We start from the raw sequence: 23,286 nt of genomic DNA on the forward strand, positions 1-23,286 counted from the left end.
CCACCAATACAGCGTGCAGGTAGCTCACCAGGAACTAAGACACCATCTTCAAACTGAGCTCCCATTCTGGAAGCATCGGCTTCAGCAGACAAAAGGGAATGCAGACCCACCAGCTAAAAAGAGTAATGTTTTTCCTGGCCTAGAGGCTTGAGTACTTTCATCAGAAAGAACTGGGTGGGAGAACTCTCGGGTACGATTTGGGTGGGCCCCTGCCCAGTTCTGGAGGGGAAGCTGCCAGGAGAACATAGACTAAGTAAACATGTCCCCACTCCACCACAGTTTGTGGTCTGGCGCTTGCTCCATGTGGCCCCGAGAGGTGGGAGCTACAAACACAATGGGACAGAAGCTACAAAAGGACAGATTTGGGTTCAACATGAGCAGGAAATAAGAGAGCAGCCTCAAGACAGTGTTGGCACCCTCTGCAGCCACGAGCTCTCAGTCAGTGCATGTCCCATCACCCATACGTGAGTGAGGAACCTCAGGCTGGATGGGGTGAGACACCTGGCATCCTCCTCCAAAGGAATTACATCTGTAGGCAGCGTCTCAATGGGAATCACAATCAGAAAGCCCAGAACATCGTCCAAAGGAGAAGAAAAGGAAAACAAATACATCCAAAAGAAACAGACATGCAGGAGAGAATCCTTATCCAAAGACAAAGGAAGAGAAGCAAAAGCCAAGATTTAAAGTGAAGGATGAGAAGCAAAGCCTTGCAGGAGCTCCTGAGGTGACCAGCAGACTGAGACAGCCTTCTGGTCTCGGGTTTGAAGCACCAACGTTGGGCCGTGACTTGATCAATCTAAAGTGGACAGCTTCTTGTTTGGGTGTCATAGAAGGTAGCCAAGCTTTGGGTGAGTGGTGGGACTTCATCAGTGTTCCGATGGAACTACTAGATCTCCAAATTACATGTCATCCTTCGTGAGTACAGGCCCATGTTTTTCTGGAGAGTTGACAGCTTTTGTCAGATTCTAAAAGGTGAAACACCACAGTTTTAGATAAACTTCAAAGCAACTTCAAATTCTATATGCATATTTAATATCGAATACGAGGATATTTGGAAATATTCACTTTCTTACTTGTTATTAAATAATTAAAAGTTAAAAGTTGTAACTAGTATTAGTCCTTGTTCTTTGGGGGCCTAAGAATAAAATAGTAGATAAATAGTCCTCCTACTGAATGATTCTACTTCGGATGGTCTTCAAGTTTGGGAGCTTTATGGAGTCCCAGGAATACAACATAACATCATGCCTATATATTGAGTCCAGTACAAGGGGGGATCGATATGGTGTGTGCAGTGGACATTTGCCCTTTGCCTGCCCAAACTCCTTCCCTCTTTCTGACAATTGCCTTAATTTTTGTTTGAGGATCTGCCCCTCCCACTCTTAAACAATGTAGTCTGGGTGGGCTCCCCCACAGTTTGTGGGTGACGCTCCTTCAGTCAGAGTCAGACCTGCCGCGGCCACAGTGACTGGTGTAGGGTCGGCAGGTAGCCTGACCCCATCTAGTCCTGGTGACTCTCAGGACGTTCCCTGGGAACACTGGGACAAGGATCTGCACGTTTTCACTGGATTTAAATCTCTGAGTTGCTGACAGGCACCTCGCAACTACGTGACATCCCAAAATAGAGCCAACAGTAGAGAAGCAGATCCAAGAAATGAGTAGCCGGAACTCACGCTTGGTGTGTGGTCTGAGCGTGAATCAAGGTGCACCTGAGGCTGGGTCTCATCTAGGATGTGCCAGTAAACCCTCTGTCAAACAACCCAAGACAGATGGGGTTGGGTGTTCCATCACTTACAACCAAAAGAGTTTTGACTAAAATAATCTGTGAAAATGTAAAAGCTACAGTGTGACAGTTGCCGTGAAGTAAACCTTGGTCAATTAACATGGCTTTCCCCAAGCACACCAAAATGTGAGAGCCTTTGACCTGCTTTCTCCTCATTTACATCTCTGCTTCCTCTCTCCTCTTCTAAAGTGCCTCCAAGACAACACGAATTCCCATGAGGACCCGCATTTCCATTTAAAACACACTCTGAAAGGCAATCAGCTCTTGAAATCATTTCACAGAAAGCTTAACAAGGCAGAGCAGCAAAAGGAAGGTAAAATGTAATATGGCCAAGGGTTTTGAGCAGGGGGTGTTACAGCACGATGAGGAGACAGACCTCCTTCCAGGCTCGTGTACCCCAAGAAGCCAAAATCATGGGAAAGGTAACGATACCTTTACACAGAAATAAATTAATTTTTTCATGGAGAAAAAAATTAGTTTTATACCTTGACACCTAATCCTCTGTTTATAATTTGTGAAATTTCAATTCAAATGGCAATTAGCAAGTGACCAAAAACCAAACCTTGTTCCCTGAAGACTTGAAGGCTGTTTACAGAAGAGGCAGAAATGAAGTTAAATAAATGAACCACTCTGCCGGTTTAGTCAATGAGCTCACGAGTACTTAGTAAATTGCCAGTTAGCACAGGCCTTTCTGTAATTATTTAAACCACATACAGTGACATGGTGGTCAGCCAGACACACATAGTCACACCTAACTGATCATCTAATTAAAATTAGACAATCAATCAATCAATAAAACTACTGGCCTAATACAGAAAGTTTTTTTGTGAACAACTGAAATAGCAGCAAAAGGAGCTCAGAACTGACAATGTACAGAATTCTGCATATTGTGAAATTAGTCTAGAAGACAGACTATTTGATAAAGTAGCCATAAACAGGAATAAAAAGGAGTTTGGACAATCTCTCCAAGATGTCTTGAGTCTGACATAAGAGTTCACAAAAAAGTAAATATATGTAAATCCCCAAATAGCTAAGAATTTTTCTCAGTGGGATATTTTCCTAGACTGATTTATATACTGTCATTTAGAAGTAAATAAAATATCTGTTGAATGGGTTCTTGGGTTTTCTCAAGTTCATCTAGAGACACATATGCAGATGAAATAAGTGATTAAGTCACCCAAGTAAATTAAACTCAAACATATACAGTTTCCTAAATTTCTCCAGTTCTAAAGGTTTCCTTTTGTACTATACTTAATTGCAGAACTTTTGCCTCATAAAATCATCTCACCATCCCTTTAAAAAGACTAGCTCAGAGGAATATTGGTCAGGCCCAATGACTCAAAGCCCAAAGATTTGGAAAATTGTGGTATTAGATTTTCCAACATCCTTGCTCTCCCATTTCCTATGAATTCTGAAGCATTCAAATTGAATTCTAAGTAAGTTAATTTTAAAACTTTTGTAACAGATTTTAGGATAATTGGACAGCCATACCGTCTGATCAGATCAATGTTGCAGAGCCCTCTCAGAGCAATCCTAACCCAGCTCTTAGAGAAGCATGGGCTGTCCTGGTCTTGGGGCCAAGTTCTGCCCACTTGAAGGTCCAACATCCTTAGAATCGACTAATGTCAAAATATAATGGCTGAAAGTAATCAAGTCTTTAAAAGATATTTAATTGTGTTTACACTAAGCACAAAAGCTTATGAATAGCAGATCAAAAATATAAGCAGCTCTTTATATGGCTCACAATTTTACAGTCTGTAAAAGAATATAAAACTAGCCACTTGAGATTTGATGTGGCAATGGAAATGGGATGTTGGGAAAAAGCGATACAAAAGCATTCCCCAAAACCCGTAAGCATTTAAAGCACAAAATATGCTAACGTATAAAAATAACATCTTACAAATAAGCTTTCAAACCTAAAATAAAATGGAAATACAATGAAGAATAAATTCGGAGCCTAACACACAGTTCAAATGAAATTATTTCATTTTTAAATGCATGCATTCCTTAAGTAGTTTGTTCCAGGAAATAACACTCATAAATGAATCTATCTTTTCTGTAAAATAGTAATAGCTAATTAAAGTTACCAATTCACACAGCTGGAATATGAATTGCTAATGAGCTTAGGGTTGATAATAAGATAACATAAGAGGCAGCTTCACACTGTAAAATACCAAGAAACAGGAGAGTCAAGGGAGGGAAAACCAGCTCTCCGAAGGAAGAAAAACAAAGCAATCTCTACAATTGCACTTCAAATATTCATAAAGCAAGGAAACTAGAGATTCCTGGTAAAAGTAAAACCCAATAATATAGTTTTAAAAATCTATTAACGAACATTATTGATGGAGTTAACTCCTAGACAGAGTAATAACTATTCTACAGTCAGCACAAGAGATATAGGTTTTTCTTTGTATTGGTATGGCTATCTACTTGTTAATGTCTGGGGGCCAGCCCATGGCTGACTAGTTAAGTTTGGCCCAGGGTTTCGCCAGTTCCGATCCTGGGCACAGACATGGCACCACTCATCAGGCCATGCTAGCCTGGCGTCCCACATAGCACAACCAGAGGCACTCACAACTAGAATCTACAACTATGTACTAGGGGGCTTTGGGGAGAAGAATTATTAAAAAAAAAAAAAGAAAAATGTACGTTTGAAGGACTATTTTTCAAAGCATCATATAAAGCTAACCAGCAAGTGAACCAAAAATATTAAGGCTAGCTCTGAGTTACAACTGCGTAACACCAAAATTCCCGCCTGGAATATCCTTTTAGAAGCCAGCGCTCCACAAAAGAGATTGACTAGCAACAGCACAGAAAGGGATATGTGTATGCCAGGCAGAGCCAAGAGTGTAGGAAAACAGGACAATTTGGGACCGCAAGGCAAGAAAAAAAAGGCTGTCTTTCATCACTGCCCCACCTTCCAGAGAGTTCTCATTTGTATGGATTTATCAGCAGTTCCCATTCATCAACTCAGCAGTGCAAAAGAAGCCAGATTCATCATCCAGGTTCTGACATCCACTCCGTTTCCAGGTTTTCAACCAGAGTGTGTATCCATAGCCCTCTTAGCTGAAAAATTTTAAATGAGAAAATTGGGACAGTTAACTATGGTTAGAAACTTCGAGCAGGTAATTCATTAAGGTACTAGCAGGAAAGAACCTCAGTTCAATACTACTGCATTCTCACACTGAAATTGAGAAAGTCAGGCAGCCTTCTTGAAGGGACTTGCACGAGAGCCTTAGATCAGTAAGTTGTTACCCACGGTAGCCCTGTGTTTACCCCACCCGTTCCATGAGTGTTAAAATAAGCAATGTGACTTTTCCATTCACATATGTGTTTTTTAACTTCTCTGATTGTTGTAGATCTTCAAGTTCTATAATCTGTGGAATTGAAAAACTCAGGTATCCTTGAAAACAAAGGCAATTATTATCTGCCCATACAGGAGAAATGATATTTAACTCAATTGTAAATCAGTTAGCACTTAATTAGTGCCTACTATGTGTCACAGTCTATTAATAGAAAACATAATGAATGAGAACACAGAAAACTCTAATCACAGATAATTTCAAAACTTTATTTTAGCCGAAGTTGCAACCTAATAACTGATGACTCGGGTCTTTTCCAGACCCTTCGATGTTGGTGGGAGTTCTCATCTTCCCTTGCCTCTTGCACTTCTGGTGCAGGGTCTCACAGGCTGTGGCAGATCTGAGGGTGAGACAAAGAAGTGGAGCAAAGCAACAAGACTCCATAGATCACCACCCATCATCTCTCTCTGGAAAAATCTTGTCTTGAACTTTTATCTGCTGGTGACCAACATTATATTCGAGAAGACCAAGCTGGCCTGAGGCAAGGCTCCCGAGGGAGTGGGCTGACTTTCAGAGGCCCGTCACTTCTTTCAGCACATCTCTGTCCCCAGAGAGTGGCTGGCTCCATCCCAGCACAGAGCACAGTGTCTGGCCCAGAGGAGGTGGTCAATAAATATCTGTAGCATCAACTAATTACTTACTTAATAGGTTGATTATATTCCTGGATTCCTTGGCCACCATCGGCCAAGTTCTATACCACCAATGAAGCGTGGCCCCTATCCTTGAGCACCTTATCACAGCTGGCCATCCTGTGAGAGTCATCTCAGATTCAATTAAAATGCTCACAACACGGAGTGGACACTCAAATTTGAATATCCCAGGACAGATAAATCAACCAACAACTTTTTACCTGAGAGCTTCCATTAATACAAGGAATCTCCAGTGTTAAATTCTCAGACATTATCAAAAGCTGAGGCCAGTGGGGAGTCCCTCAGATCACATCACACCTGCCCCTAATCAACTTGCCCCCTCCTGAAGGCAAGCACTACCAGCTCTGCTGGAGAAAGGAAGAGAGGGGAATTTTTTCTTTATTTCTGTGTATTTTCCATTGTGTTCCTCATTACTAACAAATGAATTTGAAAGCAATTATGCCAAAATCATTTTAAAATATATCACCAGGCCAACTCAAGAACAACAAAATAGTCTCTTTTGTTTACTATTAACACACATGCTATTCACATAGAGGCACAACGGTACACTGGATAGCAGCACAGACTCTGGAAGTCGTCTTAGTTGTGCCCTTGGACAGTTGCTTAACCATTCTGTGGGCTCCGCCTTCTCGTCTTTCAGGAGACAGTGAAACACCGTCCTCACAGAGCTGTCATGAGGATGAAGAGCGCCCGGCACAGAATGACCACGCCGTAAGGCAGCCATTTTGGTTTTTACAACGTAATCACAAACCTAGGTACGAAAACAAGAACGGGACTTTCAAACAGATGAGCAAAGACTTAATAGTTGGGGCCTCAAATTAAAATAATAAGTGAGGAATTCACATTCTAGAAGTGCTCAAATATTTTAAATTAGCATGATGAGTTATTGAAAGTATAAATTCAGGTCTCAACCAACAAATGGGAATTTTAAGAGGTAATGGCCCTCCTAGCACCTCAAAAATACACTGCAGAGAAAGTTAATCTCTCAACCCAGCCATGATAATTAGCTGAAAAAGATATTAAAATATTAAAATGCTTCCCTACCAATTGGTAAGTAGCCTCTGCCTCACACATGTCCCCAGCCTCCCCTCAGCCCCCTCGCTAAGGGCTTCTAAATATCCTCACCACTCAGCCCCAAAGGCCCAAGCCTGACACAAGCTCATCCAGGGGCCTCCAGACCTGACTCCAGGGCCGCAGCAAGCACACATACCAGCACATACCATTCGTTACAGGTTGAATTGGGTCCCCAAAAACAGTATGTCAAAATCCTAACCACCAGTACCTCAAAATGTGACTGATTGCAAATAGGATCTTTCCAGAGGTAGTCTATTACAACGAGGTCATTATGGCAGGCCCTAACCCAGCATGACTGGTGTCGTTATAAAAGGGAAATTTGGAGCTGGAGACAGATACGCACACAAGGAGAACACGTGTAAAGATGAAGGCAGAGATCCAGATAATGCATCTACAAGCCAAGGAACTCCAAAGACTGCCAGCAAACCACCAGAATCTAGGAGAGAGGCATGGACCAGATTTCCCCTCACAGCCTCAAAGGAACCATTCTCCTAACACCTCAGTCTCAGACTTCTAGCCTCCAGAATTGTGAGATGATAAATTTGTGTCCTTGAAGCCAGTTGGTTTGTAGTATTTTGTCATGACAGCCCAAGCAAGCTAATACACCACTTCTAACTGTACCTTTCCATGAGGTGGGCTCTATCTCCTGGCCTTTTCATTAAAGGTAAGCATGGTTCCTCAAATCCTGGAAAGATAAAAACAAGACTGTTCTGCAGCCCCCTGAGTATATTCTCACAACCCAATCAGAAGTCCAGAGCCTTTAGGAACTAGACGGGATTTGAGAATCAAAGGTTAAAAAAAAATCTGGATAACCAGGCCTCTCAAAGTCTGGGACAGGGCAGGTCTTCCTGTTCCCGGACATTTCAGAAGCCGGGTTTCACTAACAAGCATTCCTTGCAGCCCCACCTGCTCTTTAACCCCGCTCAACGGCTCTGTGACACCTGAGAGACATGAGTAAGTCCCCTGGGGAACCCATAAAACTGGATCAAGTTCAAATACAGGGTCCTGTGGAGTTGCTTTCCCAAGCATGCCGGGAAGGAACAATGAAAATGCCTGCTTCCGAAACTCAGGTTACCTCCACCTTCTTCATCTTAAAACCTCGTGATGTCGGTTAGGAATACTCACAATAGAGGTCTCAGGAGATCATGATTTGATCTGATATACTTGTACCCAAAGTTCTTCCCTTTTTGTAGAGAAAGAAAACAGGCACAGAGACCCATAGTCAGTCAGTGGAGGGGCTGAAACTAGACTCTAATTAGATTTTACACCAAACCACTCAGTCCACTCAATTATCATTAAGTACCAATTATGTGCTACAGATACAGAGGTGAGAGCAAGGAGGAGGGGTGCAGAGTGGGGATATGGACGCCTGAAGAAGGAAAGTAGAAATGCGGTGTAGTGAGAACTCTTGTGGTAGCCATGGAAGGGACAAAAGTCGCCCGAGCAGACTCCCTTTGCTTTGAGCTGTACCTTAGAAAGTCAGTCAGTGCTCACCAAGCCAGTGTGGAGGCAGGCAGGCTTCCCAGTCAGAACAGTAGGAGAAAAATCCAAGCTCAGACGGGAGGTCCCCAGTGGGAAGTGTGTGGAGGTGGGCAGCCTGGGCCTTTCTTTCACCGGCGGTGCTGAGCCACTGAAGGCCTTACGCAGGACACGATCAGCTGTTTCTGAAAGCTTGCTGAGTGGCAACGTTCAAAACATGCCAGAGCTGGAGACAAGCTGGATGCAGGGAGACTTATTAAAAGGTTATTTCATGAGTTCAGGAGAAATAAAAGGTAGAAAATGATGAGTCATTTCACAAGGAGAACTGACAAATCTCGGTGGCCAGTTGAACAAAGGAAAGGAAAGTGAGGCCAAAGATCACCCTGAAGCTCTAAAGGTCAAAAAAAAGTCACAGGAGTGAGGTCACTAACTGAGAAAAGAAACTCAGGGAGAGTTGGCAATCCTTGGGGAACTCCCAGATTGCCTCTCCTAGCCTCTTTCTGACCCTATCAAGATCATAAAGTTGTGTAGAATGAGCATCAAGCTGTGTGATAAAACCCCTATCCATTAATTGAAGGTAAAGAAAAGCAACTTTTTCTTTAAGTGTTCAGCATCAACATTGCACATATTTCAAATACTTCCCAGGAAGTATCTGTGTATAACCTAATTCTAACATAGATGATTATTGTGACTTTGAAAGACAATTCTCAAATGGGAGAAACAACAAATATTTCTCCTTGTAAGTTGTATTTGTAAAGACGTCAACAAACCAAAGACAAACAATTGATTTTAATGATTCAGGATTTATATTTTAACACAAAGAAGTACAGTCTAACTCCAAACTAGATTTATGCCTGGGAGTGGAGAGGTATTCATTCAATCAATGGGATGACACAAGAGGAGATTGAAAGATAAATAGAAGTTTATCACCGTCCTCAAGGAACCACCACTCTTATTCATGATGAGTGTGAACAAAATACAGGACACGCATGAGTGTATGTCCAGTAGCACTTGTAAAAATATATCCAGGACTCTGTGAGACTAGCCATCAGCATGGACTTTGAAATCATTCATGGGAGTAGCCTCAAGTCTTCTCACTTTATACACTACCCTTAGGCCATCTCTCCCATGTAACTGTTGTCTGATGATTCCAAATGCAGTCATCTTCTGGCCTCCAGATCTTCTTCATCTGGGAATCATGCCTCTCAGCTCAAACTCAACACAACCAAAACCGAAGTCAAATCTTTGTCACTCCAAATCTACCGGCACCTCTTCCCTTATTGTCTCTCTTGGGTAACAGAATTGCCATTTACCTAGGCTCCCTAAGTATGAAGCTTCAGAGTCATCCAGGTGACTCATTCTAAACACCTCAATTAGTCCCCACATCCATTTTCTAGCCAAGCCTACCCTCTCCTCTTCCAACCATATTGCCACTGCCATGTTTCAGGATCTTACAGTTCTTGGCAGGGACAAATGCAATATACTTCAGATTTTTCACCCTGCCTCAAATATCTACATTTCCAACAAAGTGATCTTTCTGAAGCATAAATCTCTAAAGCATCACCACATTCTTTGACTAAATATGTGTTGATAGCTTCTCCTTGCCTTCAAAGTGAGTTCAAACACCTTTTGTAGTAAGCATAGAACAGCCCTCCTAAAATGTCCCTGTCCTAACCTCAGAACTAGTAACGCAGCTATGAGCCAAGGAATTCAGGCAGCCTCTAGAAGCTGAAGAAACTAAGGAACAGATTCCACCCTGGAGCCTCAACAAGGAACACAATTCTGCTGACACCTTAATTTTAGCCCCATAAGGCCCATTTTGGACATCTGTCCTCCAGAACTGTAGGATAATAAATTCGTGTTGTTTTCAGCCACCAAGTCCGTGGTAATTTGTTACAAAAGTGATAGGAAACTAATACTCCTTCGTATGGCATACAGGGCCATCCGCAAACTGGGCCCTACCTACTACCGGTACCATGCCTCTCCACTCAAACTCAACACAGCCAAAACTAATGTCAAATCTTTGGTCAAACAAACCTGCTGGTGCCTCCTTCCTCATTTTCTACCTCGGTTAATGTAATCACTGTCTGTGAGCACACCAGTGTTCCTACTCTTCTGCCAAACCAAATAATCATGTTTTCATGTTTCTATGCCTTTGTCCATGCAATTCTTTCTACCTTCTCTACCTCTCCTTCATGAGCCAGTAAAGCAGCGCCTGCTTTGTTGAGATGGAGTCACACGTCCCCATGCTGTGTCCTTCCAGTCTCCTACACCTAATTTGGCTCTGTATTGATCAAAATCTATGGCATCGGCTGCTTTGTCTGCACCTTCCACTAAACCACCAGCTTCTTGCAAACAGACACCCTGTGCTAATTCATCTCTGCATCCCCAGTACCCAACACAGTGCCCATCTCATAAAGGCAAATTGAATACAACGGATGGTAAGAATAAAAATAGAACAGTAGATCAAGAGGAAAGCAAGGTTAAAATAAGGGGATTCTAGGATGGCGAGAAAACTTTAATTTATGGTAGATAAATGGGAAAGGAGCCACTGGAGAAAGAGGGATTAAACATGTAAATGAGAAAAAGGGAGAGAAATTTATTTTACTAGCCTGAAAGTAGTCCAAAAATAAATGAGATCATTGACAAAAATGGAAGAACTATCCGTGAAAAGGAGGAAAGATTTTTTTCATCCAAGTAAGAAAAAAAGCAAAGGATTAATACAGAGATATGAATTCATTACAAGATTAAAATACAGATGCAAAAAGGAAAAACGTATCCTTTCACAGAGTCAGAGACTTAATTTTATTTTAGGGCATCATGTTTATGTCATTACCCTACATTATCTTTCTCCAAATCTCTCAGCATAATTAACAATAGATCAAATAGCTGCTAGCTCTTGGGAATTTTTTAGGGCATCGGATTCTTTCCAAGTTGGAAAGCATCTGAGTTTTCCCAGGTGCTTCCTTCCACGAAAGAAAAACACCATTTGTTTCCAATCAGTTCAAGTTCTGCCAACAGAGCATGTAACAACGCTCTTTCATGCCAAGGCAAAACCAGAGGCCTTGTACCTGGTCTCTCGGCCACAGGACCTCAGCTGTGTTCTCTTAAATATATTTTTCACAAGCAAAACACTCTGAAGTTTCCTAAAAAAATTCCATCCCTACTGAAGTCAGTGGTGATGTGATGTCCACCAAAATGCCACCCAAATAGAGGAATACTGAGAAACCTTGACACAGACACGTGCTTCAAAGAACATCTACATAAGGGACCACCACTGACACAGCTCTCGCCTGCACACATCTGGGGTCCGAAAGGCCTCTAATACTAACAGACTTTGGTAGTAAGACAATCTTGCAGGTAAATGTGCTCCAAGCAGGCAGCAATGCTCACCAGGGAGGAACATGCTGTGAAGGCCCAAGGAGAGGCGCTCCCTGAGTCCGTGTTTCAGAGAGAGCATCCCCTCGCTACAAACAGCCCAGCAGAGCAGCTCTGCCCGGAGCAGAAACTGCTCCTGGGCCAGCAGTCTTAGATTCATTTGTTTAGTTTTTATCCCCTGTGACTTTCCCCACAATATGTACAAAGGTTTGTTCTCACTCAAAGTTTGTCAGACTCTTAAAACCTAATGAAAAAAACCATGGTCAGGCGTCAGCTGTGGGACTGGAAGCGAATCTCCATCAGAGCTTCCGTTTCCCAGGCAGCAGGGGCTCAAGCAAGTCATCTTGTCCTTCAAGCAGAAACTTCGGTTCCTTTTTTCTAGTTTCCGGGGCCCTACACAACCGGCTGCCACCACACGCGGCATGCCCATCTGCAAGGCTCACCCCATTTCAGGCAGGTTTGAGGCCATTTCTATGGTTTTCTTTAAGAAACTGTTTCACTTAATTCAATAAACAAACACAAAAAGACTCATTCATTTATCCAGTTAATATTTTACCCTCCTTCTGCATGCAGGCACCGGGCCTTCCCAGAAAGGAGGCCACATAGACTGAATGTTGATGTCCCCTTAAAATTCATTGTTGACACCTAATCTCCACTGTGATGGTCTTAGGAGGTGGGCCTTGGGAGGTGATTAGGTCAGGAGGGTGGAGCCTCGTGAATGGGATTACTGCCCTTATAGAAGAGACTCCAGAGAGCTCCTCACCCTTTCCGCCATATGAGGACACAGCGAAAATATGAATCTATGGACCAGGAAGCAGGCCCTCCCCAGACAGCAAATCTGCCAGCACCTTGATCTCGGACTTCTCAGCCTCCACAGCGTGAGCAATAAATGTGTGTTGTTCATCAGCCACGCCGTCCATAGCATTTTCGTTGTCAGTCTATAGTATCTTTGTTGTAGCAGCTGAGCTAAGCCAGAAGCCAAAGGCATTAGGAAGCTAATTTCATCGTTCATACTGAGGTCCAGGATCAGCTGGTCCTTGGCATGTCACTCACAATCAATAAAGATAATTTCCTGAGTCTCTACTCTGTTCCCAGCATCACAGGGTTACAGGGGACTTACAAAACATGGTTCCTACTCCCACAGAATTGACACGGCAGACAGAAAATCAACACACAGACATGAAAGAAGGAGAGAAAGAGGAAGAGCCAGTGAAGAGCTCCTTTCAAGGCAGGTGAGCGTTACCAGGAGGGCAAGGAAGGAGAAATTCAACGTGGGCTGTCAGACAGGAGGCGGAGGCCCAGAGCCCTCCCTTGGGCTGAGGGCACCATCCAGGATGGTTACGTCTTGGATGCATCACAGGAAGAGGAGACACGTGAACCAGGAGCCGAGTTGAGCTCCTCAACAGCACTTCGCACAGCATTTTGAAGGCTGTCCAGGATATTTCCCACTTTAATCAAAGAAGTGACCAAAGATATTCGCCTCAAACTAAGAAAATACAGAAAATATCCTGGGGGTGGGGAGGTGTATGTGAAAAACTATTCATGGGGTGACTCTCGGTAAGGAGATATTACTCTCCCTTCAAGGGGGTAAATAACATGATCAACTCTCATCTCGTTACATTATTTTAAAAAGAAAAACAAAAACAGAAGTCTTGGGAATTTTAATCTACTATCCGTCTACAAACCATCATAAAAAGAGAACATTCTCCCCCATATGAAAAAAAAATGCTCCTTTTACTGGTATTTACACGTCACATTATGTGTGGAAATGACAATACAAATAAGCCACCCCAGCTTCTATCGAGTTGGGCTGGTAAGCGACACTAGAGACCAACAAAGACACAGAACTGCATGCCTCAGATTGGATAAGCCTCATTTTCATGATTTTCTAAATCTCATCATTTCTAGGAATATTACGTAATCTTCATAATTCTCAGAATAAAAGCACCCCTGTCAGATTCCTGTGGGTGTCAAACCAACAGCCATATTACTGCTGTTCAGTGACGTGTGTCAAATTGATACTTCCAACATTCAGAATTAGTTTTGAAAAAGCAAATCAAGCATAAACTTCACAACAAAGAAAGAGACAAAGGGGGATTCATAATATTACAGTGGTGTCGCATTACCAGCTGAAAACATATCCACCTTGCTAACCCGGCAAGAACCCAAGGGGCGAGAAGTTTGAAGACGCAGCAGACGGGTCTACCGCACCACAGAAACAAGAACCGCCCGCGCCTTCGGGCTGCTTTGTCCCGTTTCAGGTCATTTCAGTGACCTTTTATTAATCTCCTAAATTGATCTTTACTCACCCGGGAATAGTGAACGAATCGTTCTCCAGGAAGATATGTAAGAGCCCAAACCAATTGCATTTTGACAGTGATCTGTCAGAAAAGAAAACTTATCTTAGTCAAGGGCTGCATTCAAAATATTGAAAACAAGTCTGTACCGCTGCAGCAAAGGAAGCTTGGGGGTTTTGTCTTTGTTGAATAGAGAGAGGGCTTGGCAAGAGTTGCTGTATTTTTAAAAGAACGGAACTGCATCACTTAGCTAAAAGGGCTTTGTATATTGAAGGTGCTCAAAAAGTACTTAGTAAAGGAATACTTAGTAAAATAATTAACTAAGTTTTTCACTGTGAAAGTTTATAATAAAAAAACTGACTAATCAGGTCAGCCCAGCCTATCCAACGAGGAGAATTCTCTTGTATTTTCCTCCATCATCTCGTCACCCTCTTGCTCTAATTTCAACCAGATCTGCAGGCAGTCATCTTCAGCTCAGTAAACAGGAACAATGCCGTATTATACAATTACCTGTTATTGCTTTTCCTCTATAAACAAACACAGAATTTCAAAAAAAGTGGTTGCATTGGGCCCAGATTATTTTTCATGTTCTTCCGCTTGGCAGAAACCTACGAAAAGCAGATGGAGAAATAGTGGTGGTTAAAAACAAAAAACAATACGCGTATAGTCCTTTATAGTCTTTTTATAAAACTGGAACAGTTCTGCATGCAAATATTTAATCTGCCTTGATAGACACAATGAATATTCAATAGGTGTAGTCAAGAAAAAGACATACTTGATACAGAAGAATATCAAATGATATTTGATACCAAACAAGCTATACTTTGACGACCTGAAACTTCTCAGACACCTGAGTAACACGTTTTTGGAAAATGAAACTCATTGAGGGTTATTCAGGTTACTCCCTCTTATGTTCCTCCCCCACAGGTCAAAAAGATGAAAACAGCGCTGTTGTAGTTCACAGGATTTCCCAGTCTGCCTAGAAAGAGCAAGAAATATCTGATAAATGTTGATAGTTTTTCCAGTGAGGTTCTATTACACTGAGACCCACCTACAAAATTAAATCTTCCTAAAAGTTGTTAAGAATAATAATTACCTCTTACAGTGTTTACCAAAGGCTCATCTCAAGTCCCAGAATTTAGAATACATCATTTAAAAAAACTTTTTCATCAAGAACCTAGCTCATCATCATTACTAGCACTATTATTTAAATGAAGCAAAGATATTTCCAACAACAACAACAAAAAAAAGAACTCTAATCAGAAGGATGTAAGAAATCCAAAAATTCCACATAACGTAAAATAATATCAGGGAAAGATACATGTTACTTAACAGTGCTAACCATGGTAGTAAAATAAACATCAAGAAAGTTAAGCACAGCTGCTTATTCCAGTAAAACTTCTGGAATTCTTGCTGAGTGAACGTACTATTTCTTTGATGGCAGGGGATTCGATATAAACTGCCTGGCTTAAAAAGAGAGCACTAGAGCCAAAACCACTGAGCTCACGGTATCGAGAAACTTCAGACCACTTCACAGTAGGTAACTCTTCAAGTTACTTAAGTGTTGACAATAAAAACGTGTGAAATTTGGAACCTACATGCACACACACACATACACACACAGATTTACTCACATATAGTTAAGAACTGTGAAGGTCTGAGGTTTTAACTTACTTGCAAACTGACAAACCAGCCTGCCACATCTTCATGGCCATGGACAGAAGACAGGGGACTCCCAGGTCAGAGACAAAGGACATTATTGCTCACAGCACAGCAAGCACAAGCTTCACATTTACATTGGTTCCCCTTGTCCCCGAGTCCCCTGGGGATAATGTCAAGCAGCCCAGGTAGGTGCTGTGCACACAGTGGGTTTTCATCACAGCCAAAGAACACCAAGCTGAAGGAAACCTAATCTTTCATAATAGGCAGCGAGCAAACCTACCTACCTCTGCCCCAGAGGGAAATATTGCCTTTATTATACCAGACACTAAATAAACCTGCCCCCACTCCAGAGGGAGACATCGCTGTCTCACCTTCCACAGCTGCTCATTATACAAACATCCTTGAAAGGATTCTCTGCAGGAAAAGGGGTCAGTGCTTTTGCTTGTAAGAGAACAGAAATCCAAGAGACCCACAGATAATCGCCTCTTAATACATAGATCTTATTTGTAACCTACGTATATATATATATTGCTTGTGAACTATAAGTCCCATTTTGCCAGCCTGGAAAACCTCCTATCTCTTTAAATATTATATTTTAATATGACTCCAAGGCCCTCCCCCTGTATTGTGAGAGCATCTTTGGTCTCCCAGGGCCCTGCCTTCCTTATTGCTTCTGAAAGCCCTAGGGGTCTGGTCAATGCAAAGGCCCATAGTGATTGTTCTCACATCTTCCCCGGATCTGGACTCAGACTCGCCCCATTACTGCTGGGCTGTGTGGTGCTCTCCCCCAATGCTAGATGCTCTATATTACCTGTGTATTCATATTCTATTGTTGCCATACGTAACGACTTTTCTCAAATTCAGCAGTTAAAACAATACCCATTTCTTACTTTGTAGTGTCTGTGAGTTATAATTCTGGGCACAGAATTATTAGTTCAACTGGGTTCTCCACTTAGTGTCTCACAAGACCAAAATCAAGGCATTGACAGGGCTGCATTCCTTAATAGATGCTCTGGGAAAGAATCCACTGTCAAGCACATTCAGGATGTTGGCAGAATTCAGTCCCTTCTCATAGTTTCCACATGGCCCTTCCATCTTCAAGCCTGAAGTGTTATGCCAAGTCTTTCTCATGCATGGAATCTCTCTGACCTGCTCATCAAATCTGTTCTCTGCTTTTAAGGGCTCATATAATTATATTGGACCCTACTCAGATAATCCAGGGTAATCTCCCTATTTTAAGGTCAATGGATTAGTAAATTTAATTATATCAGCAAGGTCCCTTTTGCCTTGTAAAGTAACATAGTCACAGTTCCAGGGATTAGGGCATAGGATCTTCTTGGGGGCCATAAGTCTTCTACCACACTCTGCTACACAGTGTGTCCTTGGACCCTCAGCATTAACATCACTGGGTAATTTGTTAGAAATGTGGACTCTCAGCATTCACCCCATATCCAACTAATCAGTGCCTACATTTTCACAAGATGTTCAGATGATTCCCATACACACTACAGCCTAAGAAGCACTGGACCTCTACAGCAGCTGCCAGATGCTGTTGCTATCACTGAAAAAATTAGAGACAGTCAAAATGGTGGTAGTCAGAAAATACTCTGCCATTGCTTCCTGCTAATGCCAGTTGTTCCAGAGTCTTCATTTGACAAAACCTGGAAAGCTGAAGAGTTGCTGCTGGGGCTAAGATTCTTGCCTCCTTGTTACCACTTGCTGCTGGTTTGGACTCTGCCCAGGCAGCAGGTTTCCTCAAGTTGCAGAAGGAGGCCATTCCTTCCCTGTTATAATCCTTCACTGCAAATATGCACAGCCAGTTTTCTCAGGGCGTGCGCACAGTAAATTGGATTAGTAATAAAAAAGCTTTACATTCTTGGCCTCATAGCATACCTGAAACCATTCTTCCTCCTTAACCCCCAAGGACATAGTAGAGATCCCAGGTCATTTGACCAGAAGAGCCTTTACATTATGAGTGTTTCCTTAGGAGCTGGTGCCTTCTTACAGCTGACCTGAGTTGGGGCTACTTCCATCCATCAAAGATATTTTAATAATTTTGGATCTCAAAAGGAATATCCTTAGTCCCTATGCAATTTTGCAAAACTAAATCTGATTCCAATAAATCCAAGACTCTTTCATTTCATGTAATTTCACATTACTCACTATTAAGGGGAACAAAAACTAAATTGGAGTTTAGAATCAAGGCTCCACGTCACTTTTAATTGGACTAAAAATGGTTTTGTTAACTAGTAATATAATGCTCCTCATTCTTTAATATACAGAGAGCTAGAGGTTGCATTTAAATTAAGATTTAAAACAGTGACGTCATCATCATGGTAGAATAAGAGTTTTCTATTGCCTTTATCCCAAATAAGACTGATTTAGACAATCACCCATGGACAAGAGAGCCTTTGCGGAAGTTCAGGAGTCCAACAGAGAAGTTCCAGCACATCACTGGAGCCAACAAATGTGAGACTGGGGGCTGGCCAGGGGGCATAATGGGTAAGTTTGTGCTCTCGGCTTCAGCGATCTGGGGTTTGCAGGTTCAGATCCCAGGTGTGGGCTTACACAGCACTCATCAAGCCATACTGTGGTGGCATCCCACATACAAAATAGAGAAAGATTGACATAGATGTTAGCTCAGGAAACATCTTCCTCAGGCAAAAAGAGGAAGATCGGCAATAGATGTTAGCTCAGGGCCAATCTTCCTCACCAAAAAAAAAAAAGTGGTATTGGAAGCATTGAAGAGGGTAAGAGGAACAGTTACACTTTCCCTTCATCACCCCTCCCCCAAGGATGCACAGCTCAGCACCAAGAGAAACCTTCTTGGCCCATAATTTCTCCCACAGGGGAAAGTGAGAAAACACAAGTGAGTGCCCAGCTTCTCTTTGACAGCACGACACATCAAAGAAACCACCTTCTTTCCTCACCCCATCCAGAATACTGAGTCATGAACTGCAGGCCTGGGGGACAGGGAGCAGCTTGGAGGACAGCAGCCAGGGGCCAGAACAGAACATATTGGGGCCAGCCTAGTGGCATAGTAGTTAAGTTCACACACTCTGCTTTGGTGGCCTGAGGTTCGCAGGTTCAGATCCTGGATGCAGACCTACACGCTGCTCATCCAGCCACACTGTGGAGGCATCCCACATACAGAGTAGAGGAGGATTGGCACACATGTTAGCTCAGCAAAAATCTTCCTGAGCAAAAAGAGGAAAATTGGCAACAGATGTTAGCTCAGGGCCAATCTTCCTCAAAAAAAGAAGAAAAAGGAACAGAACATATCAAAGATATGTGAATCCTACTAAGTGCTTCACAGACTCCATCAGGAGACCTGCCCACAAGCCGCTGGGGATGTCTCACCTGCAGGTTCCCCAATCTGGTGCATGGGCACCCCCAACACTCCACATACCCAACCCACACAACCCCCAATCCCATGACCAGTTTCCTATGCACACTCCCAATGATGAGGCGGGAGAGCTTTTGCAGACATCTAGTGGGAATGCACAGAAAGCTGGCCCAACCCTGCAGACATGGGAGAAACCACTCAAACTTCAGCACTCAGCACCACCCTAGGGAAAGCAAAAGGGAAGCCATCAGCTCCTGGCCTGGCATTGCAAGAACAAGAGAAGGTATACAAGCTTAAGAATTCTATCGCAGGGGGAATAAGGAATGTGGAGCAGTCATAATCATAGGAAAAGCCTGAGAAAGCTTCAGAATTCCTAACAAGGCTGATGGAAGGTGTTTCTTCCCTGAAGCCAGTCAGTAAATGCTAGAGGAGGCGACTACTGTTTCAAATGCAAAGACAGCAACGCAAGACTTCAAGGAACACAAAAACATCAAAGAAACATGTCACCACCGAAGGACACAATAAGTTTCCAACAACCACACCCAAAGAAATGCAGATCTGCAAGTTTCCCAATAAAGAATTCAGAGTAATTGTTTTAAGTAAGCTCAGTGAGTTAGAAGGAAACACAGAAAGACAGCTCAATGAAATAGGAAAAACAATACACAAACAAAATGAGAAATTGAACAGAGAGATAGAAATCATATAAAAGAACTAAATAAAAATTCTGGAGCTGAAGACTACAATGAATTAAATTTAAAAATGCAATACAGAGCATTAATATAAGACTAGACCAAGAAGAAGAAAGAATCTGTGAAGTAGAAGACAGATCATTTGAAATTAGCCAGTCAGAGCAGAACAAAGAGAAAAGAAGGAAAAAGAGAGGAGAGAGCCTAGATGAAATATGAGGTACCATTAAAAGAAGCCCCAGAAGCAGAAGAGAGGGAGAAGGGGCAGAAAGCTTATTTAAACAAATAATGACTGAAAACTTCTCAAGTCCAGAGAAAGATTTGAACATCTGAGTTCAGAAGCTAAGCTAAGGTCAGCCCAAAATTTCAACCCAAAATGATCTTCCCCAAGACATATTATAATACAATTGTCTAAAATCAAATATAAGCAGAGAATTTTAAAAGCAGCAAAAGAAAAAACTTCCTCATATACAAAATAATCCCATAAATCTATCAGTGGATTTCTCAATAGAAACTTGCAGTCCAGGAGAGAGTGGGATTGTATATTTAAGGCGCTGAAAGAAAAAAACTGTGTACCAAGAATACTTTTCCCAGAAAAGTTTCCTTCAGAAATTAAAGACATACAAAGACTTTCCCAAACAAACAAAAACTGAGGGAGTTCCTCACCACTAGATCTGCCTTACAAGAAACGCTGAAAGGAGTTCTTCAAGCTGAAATGAAAGAACACTAATTAGTAACATGAAAATATAAAAACTGGTAAAGATAGGTATATAGTCAAATTCAGAATACTCTAAGAATATTACATAGTGCTGTGTTAATGACTTGATCCTAGAATATAGGTTAAAGGACAAAAGTATTAAAAATAACTATACTATAATAATTTGTTAATTGATACACAATAAAAAAGAGGTAAATTGTGACATCAAACACATAAAATGTTGTGGGAGAAGTAAAGGGCAGAGTTTTTGTATGCAATTTAAGTTGTTATCAGTGTAAAATACACTGTTATATCTACGTTTTGCATAAGCCTCATTGTAACCACAAAGCAAACACCTACAGTAGATACACAAAGGATTAAGAGAAGGGAATCAAAGCATACCACTGCAGAAAGTCATCAGTTCACAAAGGAAGACAGCAAGAGAGGAGGAAAAGGACAAAGGAACTATAAACAGTCATAAAAAAAACTATTAAGATGGCATTAGGAAGTCCTTACCTCTCAATTATTATTTTGAATGTAAATGGAGTAAATTCTCCAATCAAAAGTCATAGAGTGGTTGAATGGAGAGAAAAACAAGACCCTACTATATGTTTCCTACAAGAAACTCACTTCAGCTTTAAGGACACACGTAGGCTTAAAGTGAGGGCAAAGAAAAAGATATTTCATGCAAATGGAACCCAAAAGAGAGCAAGAGTAGCTATATTTATATCAAACAAAATACATTTTAAGTCAAAAACTGTAACAAGAGACAAGGAATGTCATTATTTAAAGATAAAGGGGTCGATTCATCATGAGGATATAACAATTGTAAATATATATGCACTCAACATTGGAGCATCTAAATATATTGAGGAAATAATAACAGATCTAAAAAAATAGGCAGAAATAGAGTAATAGTAGGGGACTTTAATATCTCGCTTTCAATAATGAATAGATCATCCTAATGGAAAAGAAATAAGAAAACAGTGGACATGAATAACACTATAGGCCAAATGGAACTAACAGATATATACAGGATATTCCATCCAACAGCAGCAGAATATACTTTCTCATCAAGTGCCCATGTAACATTCTCCAGAATAGGTCATAAGTTAGGTCAAAAACAAGTCTTACCAAATTTAAGAAGACTGAAATCATAGCAAGTACTTTTCAGGCCACAGTGATCTGAAACTAGACATCAATAACAGGAGAAAAACTGGAAAATTCGTAAGAATGTGGAAATTAAACAACATACTCTGAACAACTATTGGATCAAAGAAGAAATCAAAAGGAAAATCACAAAGTATCTTGAAACAAATGAAAATGAAAACAAAACATACTAAAACTTATGGGATGCTGTAAAAGCAGTTCTAAGAGGGAAGTTTATAGTGCTAAACATCTAAATTAAGAAAAAAGAAAGACTTCAAATAAACCATCTAACCTTGCACCTCGAATACTGGAAAAAGAAGAACAAACCAAGCCCAAAGTTAGCAGAAGGAAGAAAATAACAAAGATCAGAGAAGAAATAAATGAAATAGAGACCAGAAAAACAAAGAAAAGATCAGTGAAACTAAGAGCTGGTTTTTTGAAAAGATAAACAAAATAGACAAACCTTTAGCTAGAATAGCTATGAAAAAAGAGAGAGGCCTCAAATAAATAAAATCACTAATGAAAAATGAGACATTACAAGTGATACCACAGAAATACAAAGAATCATAAAAATTTACTATGAACAACTATACCCCAATAGAATGGATAACCTAGAAAACATGGATAAATTCCTAGAAACATGCAGCCTACCAAGACTGAATCATGAAGAAACAGAAAATCTGAAAAGATCATTAACAAATAAGGAGATTCAATCAGTAATCAAAAATTTCCCAGCAAAGAAAAGTGCAGGATCAGATGGTTTCAATGGTGAATTCTACCAAATATTTAAGGAAGAATTAATGCCAATCCTTCTCAAACTCTTAAAAAAATAGACAGGGAAGGAACACTCCCAAACTCGTTTTATGAGGCCAGCATTATTGATACCAAAGCCAGACAAGGCCACTACAAGAAAAGAAAACTTTAGGACGATATCTCTGATGAATATAGATGCAAAAATTCTCAACAAAACACTAGCAAACTGAATTCAATAGCACCTTAAAAAGATTATACACCATGATCAAATGGGATTTATTCTAGGGATGCAAGGATAGTTCAACATACACAAATCGATAAATGATACACCACATTAATAGAATGAAACACAAAAATCATAGGATCATCTCAATAGATACAGAAAGAGCTTTTGACAAAAGTCAACATCCTTTCATGATAAAAATCTCAACAAATTGGGTATAGAAGGAACATACTTCAACATAATAAAGGCCATAGATGACAAACCCACAGCTAACATTATACTCAATACTGAAAGGTTGAAAGCTTTTCCTCTAAAACAGGAACAAAACAAAGGTGCCCACTTCCACCACTTCTATTCAACACGGTACTGGAAATCATAGCCAGAGCAATTAGGCAAGAAAAAGAAATAAAAGACATTCAAATTAGAAAGGAAGAAGTAAAATGATCTCTATTTGCAGATGATATGACCTTATAAATGTAAAATCCCAGAAACTTCAGCAAAAAAAAAACCTCTTAAAACTAATAAATTCAGTAATGTTGCAGGAAATAAAATCAACATATAAAAATCAGATGCATTTCTGTACACTAACAATGAAGTATCTGAAAAGAAATAAAGAAAACAATCCCATATACAATAGCATCAAAAACAATAAAATATTTAGGAATATATTTAACCAAGGAGGTGAAAGGTCTGTACACTGAAAACTATAAGACATTGATGACAGAAATTGAAGAAGAGACAAATAAATGG

General features: G+C 41.0%; 1 long non-coding RNA gene across 1 annotated transcript in view; it reads right to left on the reverse strand.

Moving 5' to 3' along the window:
• Nucleotides 1-661: 661 nt before the first annotated feature.
• Nucleotides 662-23,286, reverse strand: part of LOC139084877 (uncharacterized) — a 29,558-nt gene continuing 6,933 nt past the window's right edge. Inside the window, exons 2-5 of the long non-coding RNA XR_011542764.1 lie at nt 14,531-14,628; nt 14,033-14,104; nt 4,698-4,846; nt 662-965 (exon numbers count right to left, since the gene is read on the reverse strand). This is a non-coding gene — a long non-coding RNA (uncharacterized lncRNA). The remainder of the gene's footprint in view (nt 966-4,697; nt 4,847-14,032; nt 14,105-14,530; nt 14,629-23,286) is intronic.

Source organism: Equus przewalskii, chromosome 1 (genome assembly GCF_037783145.1).
Source record: "Equus przewalskii isolate Varuska chromosome 1, EquPr2, whole genome shotgun sequence".
Taxonomy (NCBI): Eukaryota; Metazoa; Chordata; class Mammalia; order Perissodactyla; family Equidae; genus Equus; species Equus przewalskii.